Genomic DNA, 18,627 nt, shown 5'->3' with positions numbered 1-18,627 from the left:
ACCTATGGTATAACTTAGTGAATGTTCTGTGAGCACTTGAAAAGGATGTATGTTCTGCAGTTGTTGGGCATTGTGTTCTGTAAATGTCAGTTATATTTAGTTGGTTGATGTTTAGGTCTTCATTATTTTTACTGATTAAAAAAATTTTTTTTGTTAATTCCTGAGAAATGAGTATTGAAATTTTTAGTGTAATAGTTGTTTTATTTCCCTCTTTACATTTTTGCTTCATGTAATTGGAAACTATTATTGTGTGCATATATATTTAAGAAGTCTAATTTATAAATCTTCTATGATTAGTGTTTTTATGTCCTGCTTACAAGAGGTCACATTGGTCTGTTTTCCATCTTAAATTAATATTTGTGTGCGGTATGAAGTAGATAGAAGTTAAGGTTATTTTTTTGCCCCATATGAATAACCAATTGACTAAGCCACATGTTTTGAAATGACCAATATTTCTTCACTGAAATGCAATGGCACATCTGTTCCAAATTAGGTAACTGTATGTGAGTATGTTTTTTGGACTCTATTCTGTTCCATTAGTCTATTTGTTCATTTTTGTGCTAATACCAATCTGCTTGTTCTATCTTTATGATAAATCTTGATGTCTGATAATATAAATCTTTAGTTTGCTCTTCAAGGTTGTTTTGGCTATTGTAAATCCTTTGTTTTTCACAGACTTTAGGATCAACTTGTAAATTTCCACAAAAACTACTAGGATTTTAATTGGAAGTGGCTTGAATCTATAGATTAATTTGGAAAAGAACCGACATCTGAACCATACTGAGTTTTTCTATATTCTTATATCAGCATGGTCTATCCCTCTCTTATTTAGCTAGCATTTATTTTTTGTAGAAATGTTTTACAGTTTTTCTTGCACAGTTTTTACAGATATTTCCATAGATGTATTCCTAGGTATTTGATTTTTTGTTACTATTGTAAATGATACTATTTTTAAATGTTCATTTAAAAAATTGTTTGCTTCTGACATACAGAAATGCAGTTGATTTTTATATATTGGTCTTGCATCTTGTGACTTTGCTAAATTCACTCAGTGATTGGCAGATTCTTTTAAATTTCCTACATAGACAGACATGTCCTCTATGAATACTGACAATTTTACTTATCCTTTCTAATCATCATAACTTTTATTTAGTTTTCTTGCCTTATTGCACTAGCCACAATTTCCACTATGGTATTGAATAGAAATCATGATTTTAGACATGCTTGTTAAGTTTTTGAACTCTAGAAGAACAAGGTCAATATTTTACCATTAAGTATATTAAGTTTTTTTACTGTTACCTTTTATCAGAGTGAGGAAGTTTGCTTTTATTCCTAGTTTGAGATTTTAAAATCATGAACATTGGTTAAATTTTATTAGGAGTAGTTTCTGCATCTATTGAAATGATCATATGGTGTGTCTTCTCATTGTTCTAATAATGTGGTAAAATATATTGACTATTTAAAAATTTTTTTTCTAAATTACATAAAAATTGTATATATGGTGTACAACATGACATTTTGTTTTATGTATACATTGCAGAATGGCAAAATCAGTCTAATTAACATGTGTATCACCTCACATACTTATTTTTTGTGGTGAGAACACTTAAAATCTACTCTTAGCAATTTTCAAGTATACGATATATTGTTATTAGGAGTAATCACCATGATGTACAATAGATCTCTTCAGTTTACTCCTCCTATTTAACAGAAATTTCGTATCCTTTGACCAACGTCTCCCATTCCTCCTAATGGGACCCTCAGCCTCTGGTAACTGCTATTCTACTTACTCTCTGCTTCTATGATTTCTACTTTTTTAGATTCTGTGGATCAGTGAGATCATAGAGTTTTGTCTTTCTGTGCCTAGCTTTATTTCACTTAATATAATGTCTTCCAGGTTCATCCATGTTGTTGTAAATGACAGGATTTTCTTCTTTTTTTAAGGCTGAATCATATTCCATTGTGTACATATGCTGTATTTTCTTTATCAGTTCATCTGTTGATGGACACTTAGGTTGATTCTTTATCTTGGCTATTATGAATAATGCTGCAATGAGCATGGGAGTGTAGATATTGCTTTGACATATTATTTTTAGTTCCAATACCCAGAAGTGGGATTGCTAAATCATATGGTAGTTCCATTTTTAATTTTTTGAGGAACCTCCATTCATTTTCCGTAGTGACTGTAAAAATTTACATTTTCCCACCAAGAGTATACAAAAGTTGCTTTTTCTCCACACACTCACCAATGCTTGTTATCCTTATATCTTTTTGATAAGGCTCATTGTAACCGGCATGAGGTGAGATCTCACTGTGGTTTTAATTTGCATTTAGTGATGTTGAACGTTTCTTCATGAACATGTTGGCCATTTACATATTGTCTTTTTTTTTTTTTTTTTTTTGAGACAGAGTCTTGCTCTGTTGCCTAGGCTGAAGTGCAGTGGTGTGATCATAGCTCACTGCAGCCTTGACCTCTGAAGCGCAAGTGATCCTCCTCCTTCAGCCTCCTGAGTAGTTGGGACTGCAGGCATTTGCCAGCATGCCTGGCTAATTTTTTTTTTTTTTTTTAGGTACAGGGTCTCACTATGTTGCCCAGGCTGGTCTTGAACTCCTGGTCTCAAGTAATCCTCCCACCTTGGCCTCCCAAAGTTTTGGGATTACAGGGTTGAGCCACTGCACCCAGCCTGTATTGTCCTTTGAGGAATATCTGTTCCGGTCCTTTGCCCATTTTTAAATCAGGTTATTTGTTTTCTTGCTTTTGAGTTGTTTGCATTTCTTTTCTATTTTGGATATTAACTCCTTATCATATGGATGGCTTGAAAATATTTTCTCCTGTTTTATAGGTTGTCCCTTCACTCTGTTAATTGTTTCCCTTGCTGTGTACAAGTTTTTAAATCTGGTATAATGATTGATTTCTAAATGTTAACTTTGCACTCCTGGGGGTAAATTCATTTGGTCAAGACGTATTCTTTTAAAGTGTTATTGGATTTAATTTGCTAGTATTTTGTTTAGGATTTTTTTCCAAATATGTTTATGAGAGAGATTCCAGTGTAATTTTTTTCCTTTTGATGTCCTTACATATTTTGGTATCATGTTTATGCTCTCCTTTTAAGAATGTGGGGAAGTGTTTTTTGTTTTCTATTTCCTGAGAGAGTTTGTATAAGCTCAGTGTTTCTTCCTCAGACATTTGGAAAAATTTACCAGCAAAGTCACTGGGCATTAAATTTTCTATGTGCAAAAGTTTTAAATGGTATATTCTGAGGGCTCTGTTCTGTTCCATTGATCTATATCTCTGTTTTGCTACCAGTATCATGCTGTTTTGGTTACTGTAGCCTTGTAGTATAGTTTGAAGTCAGGTAGCGTGATGCCTCCAGCTTTGTTCTTTTGGCTTAGGATTGACTTGGCAATGCGGGCTCTTTTTTGGTTCCATATGAACTTTAAAGTAGTTTTTTCCAATTCTGTGAAGAAAGTCATTGGTAGGTTGATGGGGATGGCATTGAATCTATAAATGACCTTGGGCAGTATGGCCATTTTCATGATATTGATTCTTCCTATATACCCATGAGCATGGAATGTTCTTCCATTTGTTTGTATCCTCTTTTATTTCATTGAGCAGTGGTTTGTAGTTCTCCTTGAAGAGGTCCTTCACGTCCCTTGTAAGTTGGATTCCTAGGTATTTTATTCTCTTTGAAGCAATTGTGAATGGGAGTTCACTCATGATTTGGCTCTCTGTGTGTTATTGGTGTATAAGAATGCTTGTGATTTTTGTACATTGATTTTGTATCCTGAGACTTTGCTGAAGTTGCTTATCAGCTTAAGGAGATTTTGGGCTGAGACAGTGGGGTTTTCTAGATATACAATCATGGTATATTCAATTTTTAAATTACTGTATTTGTTTGTTCTCATATTGTTATAAAGCGCTATCTGAGACTGGGTAGTTTTTAAAGAAAAGTTGTTTAATTGACTCATGGTTCCATAGGCTGTACACAAGGCATGGCTGGGAAGGCCTCAGGAAATTTACAATCATGGTAGAAGGTGAAGGGGAAAAAAGTACATCTTCATACAGCAACAGGAAAGAGACAGCAAAGGACGACATGCTGCAAAAATTTAAATAACCAGATCTCATGCAAACTCACTCACTATCATGAAACTAGCAAAGCGTAAATCCATCCCATGACCCAGTCACCTCTCACCAGGCCACTCCTCTAACACTGAAGATCATAATTCAACATGAGATTTGGGTGGGGACACAGAACCAAACCATATCAATTATATATAGAATTATTCAAATTTTATATTTCTTCTTGTGCTAGTTTAGGTAAATTGTTTTAAAAGGAACTTCATTTGTTTTTAAATTGGAGAATATTCCTGTTGTCTTTTATATGTTTCAATATTGTAAGCTCTGGTAATAATGTCTACTTTTTAATTCCCAATATTGATAATTTATGTTTTATCTTCTTTTTTTCTTGATCAGTCTTTCTAGTGTTTTATCAATTTTAATGCTTTTAAAAAGCCAACTTTTTACTTTGCTTTTCTTTATTTTCTTTTTATTTTTCTCTGATTTCTGCTCTTAAGTATTTTCATTTTTATGGTTTTTGGCTTAATTTGTTGTTCCATTCACAACTTCTTGAAATGAAAATTTATTTAATAACATTGTTCAGCCTTTCGTCTCGTCTTGTGTATGAATTTAAGATTATGAATATCTTAGTATACACTTTTACTGCGTTTTACTCATTTTCATTATTGATTCAAAGTATTTTTAAAGTTATTCTTTGTACCATGGGTTCTATGAAAGTATATTGATTAATTTACAAATATATGTGGGTTTCTAGTTATTTTTCTGTATATGCTGTGGTACTTTTGTCAGTGGTTATATTTTCCATAAGAGATTTTTAATTTAGGTGTCATTGGCAGATTTCCATTAATTCAAATGCGGAACTTCACATTTTTCAATGCATACGTGAGTTTTTTTTGTTGAGGTATTAAGAATAGCATAAATTTATAAAATATTAAGTAATCATTGAATGCAAAATATGTCCTATTTTGCAACTTAATATACTTTTTATTAGGTTGACGCTAAAGTAATTGCGTTTTTACTCATACTTTAATGGCAAAAACCACAATTACTTTTGCACCAGTCTAATAATGAGAATTATTATTATTATTATATTGTCTTTTTTTTTTTGGAGTGGAGTCTCACTCTGTCACCCAGGCTGAACTGCAGTGGTGTGATATCTGAGCCTTGGCTCACTGCAATCTCTGCCTCCCAGGTTCAAGCAATTCTCCTATCTCAGCCTCCCAAGTAGCTGGGATTACAGGCACGTGCCACCACGCCTGGCTAATTTTTGTATTTTCACTAGAGAACAGGGTCTCACTACATTGGCCTGGCTGGCCTGGAATTCCTGACCTCAAATGATCCCCCCGCCTCGGCCTCCCAAAGTGCTGGGATTACAGGCATGAGCCACCGCGCCTGGCCCTAATAATGAGAATTCTTATCAAACTGTTTACACAGAATAAAATGAGTGGGTAATGGTGAAGCTGAGTTTCACATTTTTATGCGATATTCTTCAGTGTTGCTATTTGTTCAGTACTTTTAAGAATTATATAAATTTTTTATAGTCTATACATAAAGTCAATATTATGGGTCCCAAATATATAAAATGTTTGCTTGTTCCATTGTTTATGTTTTGAATACAAATTATATTTTGTAGGATTTCATTAATAATTTGTTGAGAATTTTATGGCCTAACATGTGGTCTACTTTCTAAAATATTCCAGCTTCTTTTGAAAAGGATATGCATTCTTCAGTTGTTACGTGTTTGCTTTTGATTGCTTGTATTTCTCAGTCAAATGTAGGAAGTGGAGATTAAGAAAAGGGCTGGCACTTTTGGTGATTGAGGAGGAGAAAGTATGAGATAGTTGTCTTGGATAGTGGGAGAGTACATGTTCTAAAGAAATATAAAATGATAGTTGAGCAGCACTAAGGGCCCATTTGAGTATGAATCTAAAGAGGGACCAATCTGAATGCATGTGTTTTCATCAGTGATTTTTATATGTGTGGGTAAAAGCTCTGAGTAGACAGAGATAAATTGAACTCTTTTAGAGTTTCTTTGTTATCTTTGGTGTTTGGACCCTTTGCTTTGATTTGTATCGGTACAGTTTTTAAAAAATTAAATGTTACCTCCTCTCAGCAGATCTTTTTAACATGAACCCAGCATCTTTAACACCAATAAAATTTCTTCTATTATTTTTCTTCCCTGTGTTCTCATTCGTCCTCCATCTAGAGCTTCTCTTTAGAATTGTACTCCCTGGATTGATCCTCTTATTTCTTACTTTTATGCTCATCATATTTTTTTCTTTCTGTCTGTCTCTTTCTCTTTCTGAGTCCAGGAACTGGGAGTTTGTCTTGACTGTCTTCCAAATTATGGGTTTGATCCTTTGAGTCGTATTATTCAACTCTTTCACTGAATTGTCATCTATCTCTTTTTCTTTAATGTATAGAGAATTTATTATGCACAGCCACTTGCAAACTTTAACAAGTATGATTAGAGCAGCATTTTCTATAACAGCAACACATAAGTTGGAACAACACAAATTTTAAAATAACTGGAATGGATGAGCAAATTGGGTGGTCTGAGGCTCAGACATCAGCAGGTGTTAAACACCTGTGGGAAAGGAGAGAACGATCCATTTATTTATTTCTATAGGAAATGCAAAAGAGGCAAAATGAAGAAAAATACTGCTTCATGATAAAGAATAAAGCATGAAGAATATCCACAAAATTGTGTATAGTGGCTACATCTGATACAGAATGGAAACAGCCAGGATAGAGCAGCACAGGAACACTATGAAATGCCCAGGCTGTCTTCATTACTAGTCAGGATTTTTTTTTTAATTTTGTAAACTTTATTTATTCTCCGCTCCTTTTTCATAATCTAGTGATGCTTTATGTTTTCAAAATATTCTTAAATCTCTCTGAGAATACCAAGAAAGATTTTAAACCAAGTTCTCTTCCTTGCATTATCTGTTTCTTCTGGGGTCAGTTGTTTTCTGGTCCATTTTGGTCTTACTCTTTTATTCTTACCACCCCTGCCCCATCCCCATCCTAACTATAATAATCCTTGATAATCATTGCATATTTATGCTTTTTATGTGTGTGCAGACAACTGTTTTTATGCTTATAGATGCCTTCCTCTGTGTATTTTTTTTTCTTCAGTTAAATTTTTTTTTTTTTTTTTGCAGTCACAGTCTTGCTCTGCTGCCCAGGCTGGAGTGAAGTGGTGCCATCCTAGCTCACTGCAGGCTCAAACTCATAAGCTTAAGCCGTCCTCCCATTTCAGCCTCCCAAGTAGCTAGTACTACAGGTGCACACTACACGCTGGCTAATTTTTAGATTTCTTTTTTGTAGAGACAGGGTCTCGCAGTGTTGCCGGGGCTAGTCTTGAACTCCAGGCTCAAGCGATCCTCTCGCCTTGGACTTCCAAATTGCTGCGATTGGAGGCATGAGCCATCGCACCTAGCCTATGTATGTTTTAAATAGAGTCTATTTCCTCTACTCTGTCATTCTAGTCCTATCTACTTTTGATCTTCCTGGAATTACTTTAAATTTCTGATTTGCTGATAGCACCTTTTCTTATTTGTCAGAGCTGCCATGAATTCATTTATATAAACTTTTAATTTTACTCCTTTTAGCTACTGTTGTTACCTGTTTTACTTTTATATCTATTTTAAGCCCTACCATACACTGTTATTATTCATGCTTTAAACAATTGTCAATTGTCTTTTTTTTTTAGACGGAGTCTCGCTCTGTCGCCCAGGCTGGAGTGCAGTAGCATGACTTCCGTTGCAACCTCTGCCTCCGGGGTTCAAGCAATTCTCCTGCCTCAGCCTCCCGTGTAGCTGAGATTACAGGCGTGTACCACCATGCCCGGCTAATTTTTATATTTTTAGTACAGACAGGGTTTCACCATGTTGGCCAGGTAGGTCTCGAACTCCTGACCTCAGGTGATTCACCCGCCTCGGCCTCCCAAATGCTGGGATTACAGGCGTGGGCCACCACGCCTGGCTGTCAATTGTCTTTTAATACATTTAATAAACGGAAGAATAATAATATTATAATTAATCACATATTTACTATTTTTGAGCTCTTCATTCCTTTCTGTAAACCTGAGTTTACATGTAATATTTCCTTTAATCCAAATGATTTTATCAGTTCTTGTAGTGTGAGTTTGTTGGTGATGTACTCTCTCAGCATCCATTTATCTGAAAACATATTTGTTTTGCCTTGAATTTTGAAAATTCTTATTTTTTATAATACAACAGATCCAGTAGTATGAGAATTATTTTTCAGGATTGTAGAATTCTAGGTTGACAGCTTTCCCCCTCTCCCTACCAGTACTTTGTCTTCTGGCCTCCATTACTTCTGAAGGGATGTCAGTTCTATTTCTTGTCTTGGTTCTCCTGTATGTATGTGACTGCTTTTAAGATTATCTTTTTGTCTTTAGTTTTTAGCAGTTTGGCTATAATGTGACTTAAGTATGGATTTGTATAGATTGGATTCAGATGAACTTTTTGGATCGGTGGTTTGATTTTTTTAAACAAACTTGGAAAACATTTAGCCAGTATTTTTTCAAGTATTTCCTCTGTTCCACTTATATGTATCAGACTTTGTTACTCTTGTTGTTGTTCAGTGGTGTGATCACGGCTTTCTGCAGCCTTAAACTCCTGAGCGCAAGTAATCCTCCTACCTCAGCCTCCCAAGTAGCTGGGACTACGGGCACAGAGCACCATGCCCAGCTAATTAAAAAATTTTTTTTTGTAGAGATGGGGTCTTGCTGTGTTGCCAGGGCTAGTCTTGAACTCCTGGACTCAAGCAATCCTCCTGCCTTGGCCTCCCAAAATGTTGGGATTAAAGGCATGAGCCATGACTCCTGGCCTAGATTTCTTGATATTGTAGAGTTTACATATGGCTTCTTTATCTTCATGCATTATATTAATTTTTTACTGTAAATTCTATTACATATGTATCATAGTAAACAAAGTCTTTAAAATAAATTCTAATATTTGGGTCTGCTGTGGGTCCATTTCTATTATATATATTTTTCTTTTCATGTTTAATAAGTTTCAACTGACTGTTGTACATTGTGGGTGATACAGTGTAGAAACTCCGGATGGTGTGGATTTCAATCTTTCTCTGAAGTAATGAGTTTTGTTCTAGCAGGCAGTTAAATTTACTAGCAGATCAACTTGATCCTGCGGAGGCTTGGTTTTAGGCTTTGTTGGGACAGGTCTATTTCAGTTTTGCCATTAGTTCTGGTAAGTGGCTCTTATTCTTCAAGTGTGGCTTTTCTGGCGTTTCAGTGGAAAGCCTGAGATATTTACCAGTTCCCTCTAACACTAAATCCTGACTCTCCAGGACCAGATAGCTGTTGAAATCTCTTCCCAGTTCTTTCAGATTTCTAGCTATTGCCTGTCCCTGGGCTTCGATTTTCATCCTATGGATGGGAATTCAGGAGTCAGGCCCCACTGACTCCCATTTTCCTGAGATTTCTGCCCTCAATTTTTGGCTTTTCTAGCAGCTCCAAACTTCATTCTCTGATACTTTCACCCAGTAAGACTGCAGCTTTTTACAAGAGCTCTGTCCCCTCCTCTGGCCCCTGCCTGTACACAACAGACTGTGTATGTAGTTGTCTCAGGATGGAAGAAGAGTAAGTATGGGCCTCATTCAGTGTATTCCCGTTCTTTCAAGGGTCATATCCCCCCGATTTGTATCTGCTTTTGTTTCTTTGACAATGCCTTCAAATGGTGTTTTTATAAATATATATTTTTAAAAAGTTTATAATTGTCGTCATCAGGAACATTAGTGTAGTATAAACTACTCTCTCATTATCAAAAATCTGTATGTTAAAAATTACTTAAAATTGTTGTTATTTATCATTTCCTTGGTGTTTGGGGCAGAAGGGAATGCACATGATTTTTCTGAACTTCTCATTAAGGGAGGCAACCCAGCCTTGGTCTGGAGATCCCGAAATTATACTGTATGTATAATAAAATATTTTGTTATTTTTATGAGCATAGCATTAATAAATTAAATATTTAGTAAGATTTGCATCTCAGGATTTTTCTACCTGCTAAGAATAGATCGTTTGACAAGGAAGATGAGGTTCTTTGTTGAGTTATAAGGTATTGAAGCCTATAATTTAGTAGCGGAAAGAGCACATAGCAAGAGTTGTATGATGAGGTTGGAGAGGTAGGCAGCAAACAGATAATGGAATTTTAGTCTAAACATTCGTAAAATATGAGGGTGGCTCCTGTGGGAGATTAGGTTATTGGGAGGCAAAGTAGACTTAGGGAAAATAGTTAGGAGGACATTGCAATAGTTCAGGAGAGAAATAATAGCTGTTTAGTGTATGATGGTAGTTGTGGAAAAAAAAGCCAATGGATGGATTTGAAATATAGTTTGGAAGTAAAACTATCAGTACATATTGATGGACTGGATATAGGGGTGAAAGAAAGAGAAGAATAAAGGTTGACCAAATTCTTTATTATCTCAAAGTATGAAAGCTTGTTAAGACCTCTTTTCTGTTTGTATTTTCTTTCTTGCTCAATAAGAAAACAACCCAAAGCACTTTTTTTTCTAATAACTTATATCTTCTTCTTTTGTGATAAAAAAAATAGGAGTGGTCTTTAGAGTACAATACAAAATTCTTTTACATTTCACCTCACCATATTTAGGTTTACCAAAGTAGTATAAGAATAATTGTAGGAAAAACATAGTATATCTACTTGGACTATAAAATTTTGGTATACTAAAGAAAGTAAATCAAAATGGTTATATCTTGCAATAGAATGCAAAATCACATGGATATTAAAGGTAAACATTTAAATGTATTTTATATTCTTGGCTTCTTCTTCAGACCACTCCATTGCCTTTTGGGACATTTCTGTGGAAAAGTTGAGAAGCACTGACCTATCTGAACCTTCCAATCCAGCCAAACTTGTCTCTACTTTGTTCCAGGAACATGCTGTGTACATTCCTCTTTCCATGTTTTGCATGCTTTTCTTCCTGCCAATAATGCCCTGTTTTTCATTACTTGTCAAAATTCTATTTTCCTTTTAAGGTCCAGCCTATGTTTTAATTGTTGTGTGAAACTTCTAAAACCTTTCTTTGTTTTAAGTAATTATGATCATTTTCTTCTTGTCATTTTGTAGCACTTAATTTTTAAAATTTATTTTGTACTTAGATGATGTATAATTTACTATAAATCATAGATTTTTAAGAATTGGGAGGAAAAGCAGAAATTTAATTAAGTAATTTTATTATACAAGTGAGGAAGCTGAGATTCATTTGTCATGTAAGTAGTTTGCAATAAGAAAGGATGAAACTTATTTTTAGGTCTCTTGGCTCCCAGGTTAGTAATTTTTCTAATCTACTGCATTACTTCTTCATGTATATTTATTGATCTGAAAAGTTGTGTCTCTTAGAATTATGTAGTATATGAGTAAAGTTTGAAAATATGAACTTTTAAAATGTGATATTTGAGGTACTGGTTTTTGAGTGTATGTGTACAGTTGATTAAAATTCATTATAACTTGTATTTACTCTTTTTTTTTTTTTTTTTGGTAGAGACAGGTTCTCACTATGTTGCCCAGGCTGGACTTGAACTCGAGCTAAAGTGATCCTCTCACCTTGGCTTCCCAGAGTGCAGGGATTACAGGTGTGAGCCACTGTACCCAGCCTCTTATTTACTCTTTATTCAACAGATTTATTAATCAACACATGTTGACGAGACTTAATTACAGCTTTTATATACTCTTCATTTATTCAACAACTTTCATGTGTCAGAGAGTATCCTAGGCACTGAGTGCAGTAGTAAATAATACATTAAGGTTCTTACCTTCAAGAAACTTTCATTCTAGTGGTACAAGACAATGAGCAAAATCATAATCTAATCTATGGTGGGAAAATATCAGAACAGCTGTGGCTACTTGAGTGGTTGGAGCAGGGACTGATGGAGAAGGAGCATGGAAGAACTTTCTGGGATGCTGATAATTTCTTAGGGCTTTGGGTTACATAGGTATATGCAGTGTCCAAACTTATTGACTGGTACACTTAAGATTTGTGCATTTGATTGTATTTAGGAGGGAAAATCCTGTAAAACTAGAATAGATGTAACTTATATGAGAGTTATAAACGACAATATGTTAAACACCCATGAAACTACCACCCACCCCAGGAACTAGAACGTTGCCAGCAATTTGCACCTACATATGTGTTTCTCCCTAGCTATTCTCCTGTCTATCTTGCAGAAGTAACCATTGTGTATTGTATTTTGGGATTAACATTTCCTTGATTTTTTATTTTTTTTTTGCGGGGGCGGGGGGAGATTTGTTTAACACATGTATGTGCCTAAACAATGTACTATTCAGTTTTGCTTGTTTTTGAAATTTAGAAAAACGGTATTTTACAGCTTACAGTTTTCTATAATTTACTGCTTTTGCAACATTGTATTTTTAAGATTTATCCATGTTGCATAAAGCTATATAGTTCATTTATTTTAACAACTGAGGAACAGATTCTATAGTATAAATGCACAAAAGTATTTACCTATTTTCCTGATAGTTTGGGTTGTTTGCAGTTTTTGCCATTGGAAGCTGAGGCGCAATGAATATTCTTGTAATGTGTCTCTTGGTGTAAATATGCATGAAGTTTGTAACTAGACGTAGAATTGTAGCAGTTCTCAGAACGTGGTCTCTAGAGGATGCCTGGATATCCTAAAAACCTATTCAAGGGTTTAATGAAATTAAAATGATTTTCATAATAATGCCAAGATGTTAAATGTCTTTTTCATTGAGTTGACATATGCACAAATGGTACAGAAGTAATAGTGAGTTAAACTGCTGGCACCTTAGCACAAATCAAAGCAGTAATGCTGCTTGTAGTTGTGATCATTGTATTCTTTTTTTTTTTTTTTTTTTTTTTTTTTGAGACAAGGTCTCACTTTGTTACTCAGGTTGGAGTGCAGTGGCATGAGCACAATCACTGCTCACTGCGGCCTCGGTCTCCTGGGGTCAAGTGATCCTATTGTTTTCTTTCTCGTCATGTACTTCCAGGAAAAGAAAAAAGCCAATTCGAGTCACTTATTCTTTTGATTCTTTTTTGTAGAAAAGCATCAATGCATTTTCTAAATGATTGAATTCATTTAAATTCGGGAAACATTTACTGAGTGCCTATGGAATTCTGGGGTATGAGTGTATGTTTAAGGCAGTGTGATTTCCAGTTACCATCCTTTCTGTCCTAAACACATGATTGTGTCATATTAAAATATAAAAAGAGAAAAAAATATCCTGAATAAAAATAGATCAAGCTGTACATATATATAGATTATAAGTGCAAAATACTGAGTGTGGTTAAAGCCTATGCTATGCTTGCTGGGTTTCCTGTACAGAAGTAGGCATTGGAGACAGTTTTGCTCTTGTGGTACAACATGGATGACTAGAGGCAGGTCCAGGATGTTACTTTTACTGCCAGCCGTCGCTTCCCTCCAAACAGACTATTGGAAGGGGAACCTCCCGCCAAATGCTGCCTACTGCTATAGTGTTGGATAAGTTGCAAGCTTAGGAAGATGAGATGACATGATTTAGGAACTTCAGGATGAAGTGAAGTATCTCCTGCCTTGTGACTGACTGGATCTGCATCGTATCAGATACCTCCTCAAGGCAAGAATTTTAACCTGCTGTTATAAGACCTGGTTCTATATATGGATAGCCCAGGTAGGCTAAGTTGTGGCAGCCACAGATTGTTAGATGAGGAGGGAGACCACAGACTGTGTATGTGTGTGTGTTGAGGGCAAGGTGAGGTGAGGAATGGTGCAATGAGCCTGCAAACCAAATTGCAAAATATATGAAGAAACGTAGTGCTAAGAAAAATAGGCAACAAAATTAAAAATTGAAAAATGAATTTTTTCCTGATAAAATTTAAAAATGTAAGTAAACCTCTAATTGAAGTGTACCACACAAACAGGAAAGTATGCTACTCATAAATGCACAGCTTAACAAATTTTCATAAAGTGAACACACCTTTGTTAACCACTACTTAGATCAAGAAATAGAGTATCACCTGAATTACTGGCAGGAGGCACCCCAGAGGTCTCCCTGTACCTCCTGCCAGTTATTCTCCATGCCCTCCCACTATCCCAACCCTGCCAAGCTAACCATTATCCTAACTTTTTTTCACCATGAGAAAGAAATGGAGGGATATGGAAGTGAGCTTGAGAGGCCTCCATGGTCAGTGAACAGTTCTGCTAAAATAATTTAGAGGGAATAACAAAGAAGTAGCATTTGACGGCCATAGTAGCTGAGAATTTCCTAGAATAGAAAAAAGACATGAATCTTTAGATTAAAAGTATATAGTCATTTTTGATCAAGATAAAGAAGAATCTACATCAAAACCTTTCCAAAGATATTGCAGAACATTGCTGCTAATGCAAACAAGTTTTAAACTACTTGAGGGAAAGCCATGACATGTAGGAGTGATAGCAGACTTCATATTTATGTTAATAGATACCACAAAACAATGCAGTAATATCTTTAAAGTTCTGAGGGAAGAAAATTATAAATAGGATTTTGAGAGTGAGGGCAACATATTTTTTTCAAAGACTACAACTTAAAAACCCACAGAGCCTCACTGAAAGGTCTACTAAAAGATACATTTCAGCAGGAAAAAGTGAGTCCTGAAGGAAGACCCAAAACAATGATGAGCACAAAACAATCCAAAGTCAGTGGTGAGCACAAACTGATAAAATTCTAGCAAATTTACTCCTTAATGCTAAGAACTTTGTTTAAATTAACTTTCTATCTTTTCAGAAAACCAACTCTTAGATTTGTTAATCTTTTCCATCATTTTTATAGTTTCTATCTCATTTATTTCTGCTGTGAACTTCATTATTTCCTTCCTTCTGTTAACTTTGGGCTTTGTTCTTCTTTTTCTAGTTCCTTGAGGTGTAATGTAATGTTGTTTGACATCTTTCTTCCTTTTTGATGTAGGTATTTATTGCTATAAACTTCCCTCTTATAACTGCTTTTGCTGCATTTAATATTGACTGTAATAAGATACGATGTAATAGATTTCAAGGAATTATGTATTTTTGAATAAATTAATTCTTTAAAGTTGCATATCCAGTTGCAGATGAACTTCAAAAATCTTGCAGTTTTATATCTGTTACAGTAATTGCCAGGTTTTGTTGTTGTTGTTTTGATACATTAGAAGTTCTAGAATTGTTATATGCTCTTGATGAATTAATCCCTTTATCATTCTAGAATTACCTTGTCTCTTTACTGTTTGTGACTTAAAGTCTGTTGTATCTGATATACCTTTGCATGGAATATCTTTTTCTATCCCTTTACTTTCAGTCTATGTGTATCTTTAAAGGTGAGATGAGGTTTTGTAAGTGGCATATAGTTGGGTCATGTTTTTTAATCCATTTACCCATTCTCTATCTTTTAAATGGAAAGTTTAATCTATTTACACTCAAGTTTATTCTTGATATGTGAAGGCTTATTCCTGTCATTTTATTAATTGATTTCTGGTTGTTCTGTAGGTCCTTTGTTCTTTTCTTTCTCTCATATTGTTTAGCATTGTGGTTTGTTGGTTTTCTATAGTGATAACATTTGAATCCTTTCTTGTCTGTGTGTGTTTGCTTTACCAGTGGGTTTGATATTTTCGTCATCTGTTTTTCATAATGGTAGTAATTGTCCTTTTTGTTTGTTTGTTTCTTTTTTGAGACAGGGTTTCGCTCTTGTTCTGTCCTCCAGGCTGGAGTGCAGTGGTGCGATCATGGCTCACTGCAGCCTCGACCTCCATGGTCTCAGGTGATCCTTCTGCCTCAGCCTCTCAGGTAGCTGGGACTACAGAAACCTGCCACCATGCCTGGCTAATTCTTTTGTATTTTTCGTAGAGATGGGGTTTTGCCATGTTGTCCAGGCTGCTCTTGAACTCCTGGGCTCAAGCAGTCTGCCTGCCTCAGCCTCCCAAAGTGCTAGGATTACAGGCCTGAGCAACTGTGCCTGGCCTGACATTGTTCTTTGACTTCCAGATGTAGAACTCCCTCAAGCATTTCTTGTAGGTCTGGTCTAGTAGTGTTGAATTCCTCAGCTTTTGCTTGCCTCAGAAAAACTATTTTTCCTTTGCTTAATGAAGGATAATTTTGCTGGGTATAGTATCCTTGACTTGCAGGTTTTTTTCTTTCAGCACTTTTCATAAATTGTTCCATTCTCTTCCTGGCCTGTAATGATTCTGCTGAGAAATCTGCTGTTAGTCTGATGGAGCTTCCCTTCGAAGTGACTAGACTCTTTTTTCTTGCTGTTTTTAGAATTCTCTCTTTGTCTTTGACAAGCTGTTGTCTCTGACGACAGTTCTCTCTTTGTCTCTGACAAACTGTTGACAGTTTGACTCTAATGTGTTGTGGAGAACCTGCTGGAATTTTGTCTTTTTGGGGATCTCTGAGCTTCTGTATCTGGATGTCTAAATCTCTTGATATACTTGGGTAGTTTTCAGCTATTATATTTCATTAACCAGGTTTTCTATTCCTTTTGTATTTTCATTGTCTTCTAGAATACTGAAAATTCTAATATTAGGTTGCTTTATGGTATCCCATATGTCATGCAGGCTTTGTTCATTCTTTTTTCTTTATTTTTGTCTAATGGGGTTATTTCAGAAGACCTGTCTTCAAGTTCAGAAATTCTTTCTTCTTAGATGCTCTAGAATGTATTTTTTATTTCATTAAATGAATTCTTCAGTTTCAGGGTTTCTTGTTTTCTTTTTAAATGATATCTCTCTCTTTGGTAAATTTCTCATTGATATCCTGAGTTGTTTTTCTGGTTTCTTTGTATTGTTTATCTGTATGCGTTTGTATCTCCCTGAGCTTCTTTAATATCATTATTTTTAATTCTTTTTCTGGCATTTCATGAATTTCTTTTGCATTGGAATCTTTTGGTAGAAAATTATTTTGATCCTTTGGAGATGTCATATTTCCCTATGTTCCCATGTTTCTTGTGACCTTACTTCTTTGATATCTACACATCTGGTGTAATCATCACTTCCATTTTTTTGAATTTGCTTTCATAGGGTAGGACTTTTTCCTGAAGATTTGACTGGGGCATTTGTTGGCCAGGGCACTTTGGGTTTGAATCTGGGTGCATGCAGTAGTGTAGTCTCTGTAAGATTTTTTTTCCTTTGTAAACAGCATCAGTGGTGTCTGTGATTTCCTCAGTGGCATAGTGTGTGGTTGTGGAGGCTGTGGTGAACTTTTGCTGGGGATGGTGACACCAGCTGGACTGATCCTCAGTCCTCAGTTGTGGCAGCAGTTGGACAACCATGCCTGTACATTAGCCCCAGGGTGGCTTACATTAGTAATGGTGTTAGTGGGTCCAGGCAGTCCAATTTTTGGGTCTCCAGGTGACTTGTTTGGGTACCAGGAGTGGCAGTGATGGGCTGGGCAGCTGAGTGGGTCCACAGGCCCCTGGGCAGTGAGCATGGCATGGGTTATGTCAGTAGCAGTGGTAGGAGAACCTCTGGCTCTCCAATTGTCTGTGCTTATGTTGGCGGTGACGGCAATAGGCTGGGTAGGCAAGTCCTAAAACATGCAGGTGGCAAGTGTGAGTGGGAACCAGCTGTGGTGGTAGTGGCAGGTTGGGTGGGCCACATCCTCAGACCCCCAGGTGGAATGCTCAGTTGACACTGGACGTGGACAAACTGGTGCGATCCCAAGACCCCCAGATAACATGCTTGGGTACGTGGGAGTGGGGTGCTGAGCTGGGCAGGGTGAGAGTATCCTCAGGTCCTCCAGTGGTGTTAGCAGGTGCTGTTTGTGGTGGGCAGGAGCAGGATGATTTCCAATTTCCTGGTGGAATGTTCAGGTGGGGTCAGCAGTGGCTGTGCTGTGCCCTGATGCTGGGGATGGTGCGGTTGCTGTCAGTGGGAGCAGTTGTAGGGAGTTGGCTGAGGAGTGTGCACTGCAGCTGCAGGTGGAGGCTGTAGATGTGATGAAGCTGTACTCAGGGTGCATGCAAATTTGTATTTTGACACCTAGCGGCAGCAGCCTTCAATGGTGGCAGCTGTAGGTGGTAGAGCTTGTCCTCAGGGCACATACCAATATATGGCAGCCCTTCTGCTGGGAGCAGTGGGGTTATTGCCAATGGCTTGTGCTTTGGTCCCAGAGGCAGCAGCCAGCAGTGGAGGTGACTGTCGGTGGAGGATGTCAGTGGGGCTCTAGGGGTGTGGATATGCAGGGGCTGTTGGGCTCCAGGGTAGGACGCATTCTGGTGTGGGTTGGGCTTTAAAAATGGCACCGTGCTGTAGCTGCTTAGGACTCAGGGGTGTGTCAGACCAGCATAAGCTCCCTCTCTAAAGCAATGTCATTGTGCAGTCTCCATGCAGCTCCCTATGTTACTCCCAGGGCCCATGAAAGTTGACGGGCTCTCTTTTGTCTGGGATTGCAGGAATTTGCAGTGAAAATGTGGGCCACTGGGAGTCTCTCACTTACTCTTTCCCCACATTGTGCAGGCTCTCTAGGCTTCTGGCTGATCCTGGCTGAGCAGGCTGCCCCACTTCCCTCTCCTTCCTTGCTT

At 36.7% G+C, this 18,627-nt stretch overlaps 2 protein-coding genes across 4 annotated transcripts in view; one reads left to right on the top strand and one right to left on the bottom strand.

Moving 5' to 3' along the window:
• The window catches only part of INSL6 (insulin like 6), a 197,100-nt gene that overhangs the window by 12,102 nt on the left and 166,371 nt on the right, over positions 1 to 18,627 (bottom strand). The gene's annotated exons all lie outside the window — the stretch shown is intronic.
• JAK2 (Janus kinase 2) overlaps positions 1 to 18,627 on the top strand; it is a 145,320-nt gene that overhangs the window by 19,324 nt on the left and 107,369 nt on the right. The window contains exon 1 of one of the 3 annotated variants that reach the window (XM_063696426.1): positions 11,632 to 11,717. The exons of the other annotated variants lie outside the window; for them this stretch is intronic. The gene's annotated coding sequence lies outside the window, so the exon portion shown is untranslated. Of the gene's footprint in view, positions 1 to 11,631; positions 11,718 to 18,627 lie in introns of those variants that run through there. 3 annotated transcript variants of the gene reach the window in all.

Source organism: Gorilla gorilla, chromosome 13 (assembly GCF_029281585.2).
Source record: "Gorilla gorilla gorilla isolate KB3781 chromosome 13, NHGRI_mGorGor1-v2.1_pri, whole genome shotgun sequence".
Lineage (NCBI taxonomy): Eukaryota > Metazoa > Chordata > Mammalia > Primates > Hominidae > Gorilla > Gorilla gorilla.
The sequence above is the reverse complement of the archived record's forward strand: the minus strand, read 5'-3'. Positions and strand labels throughout refer to the sequence as shown.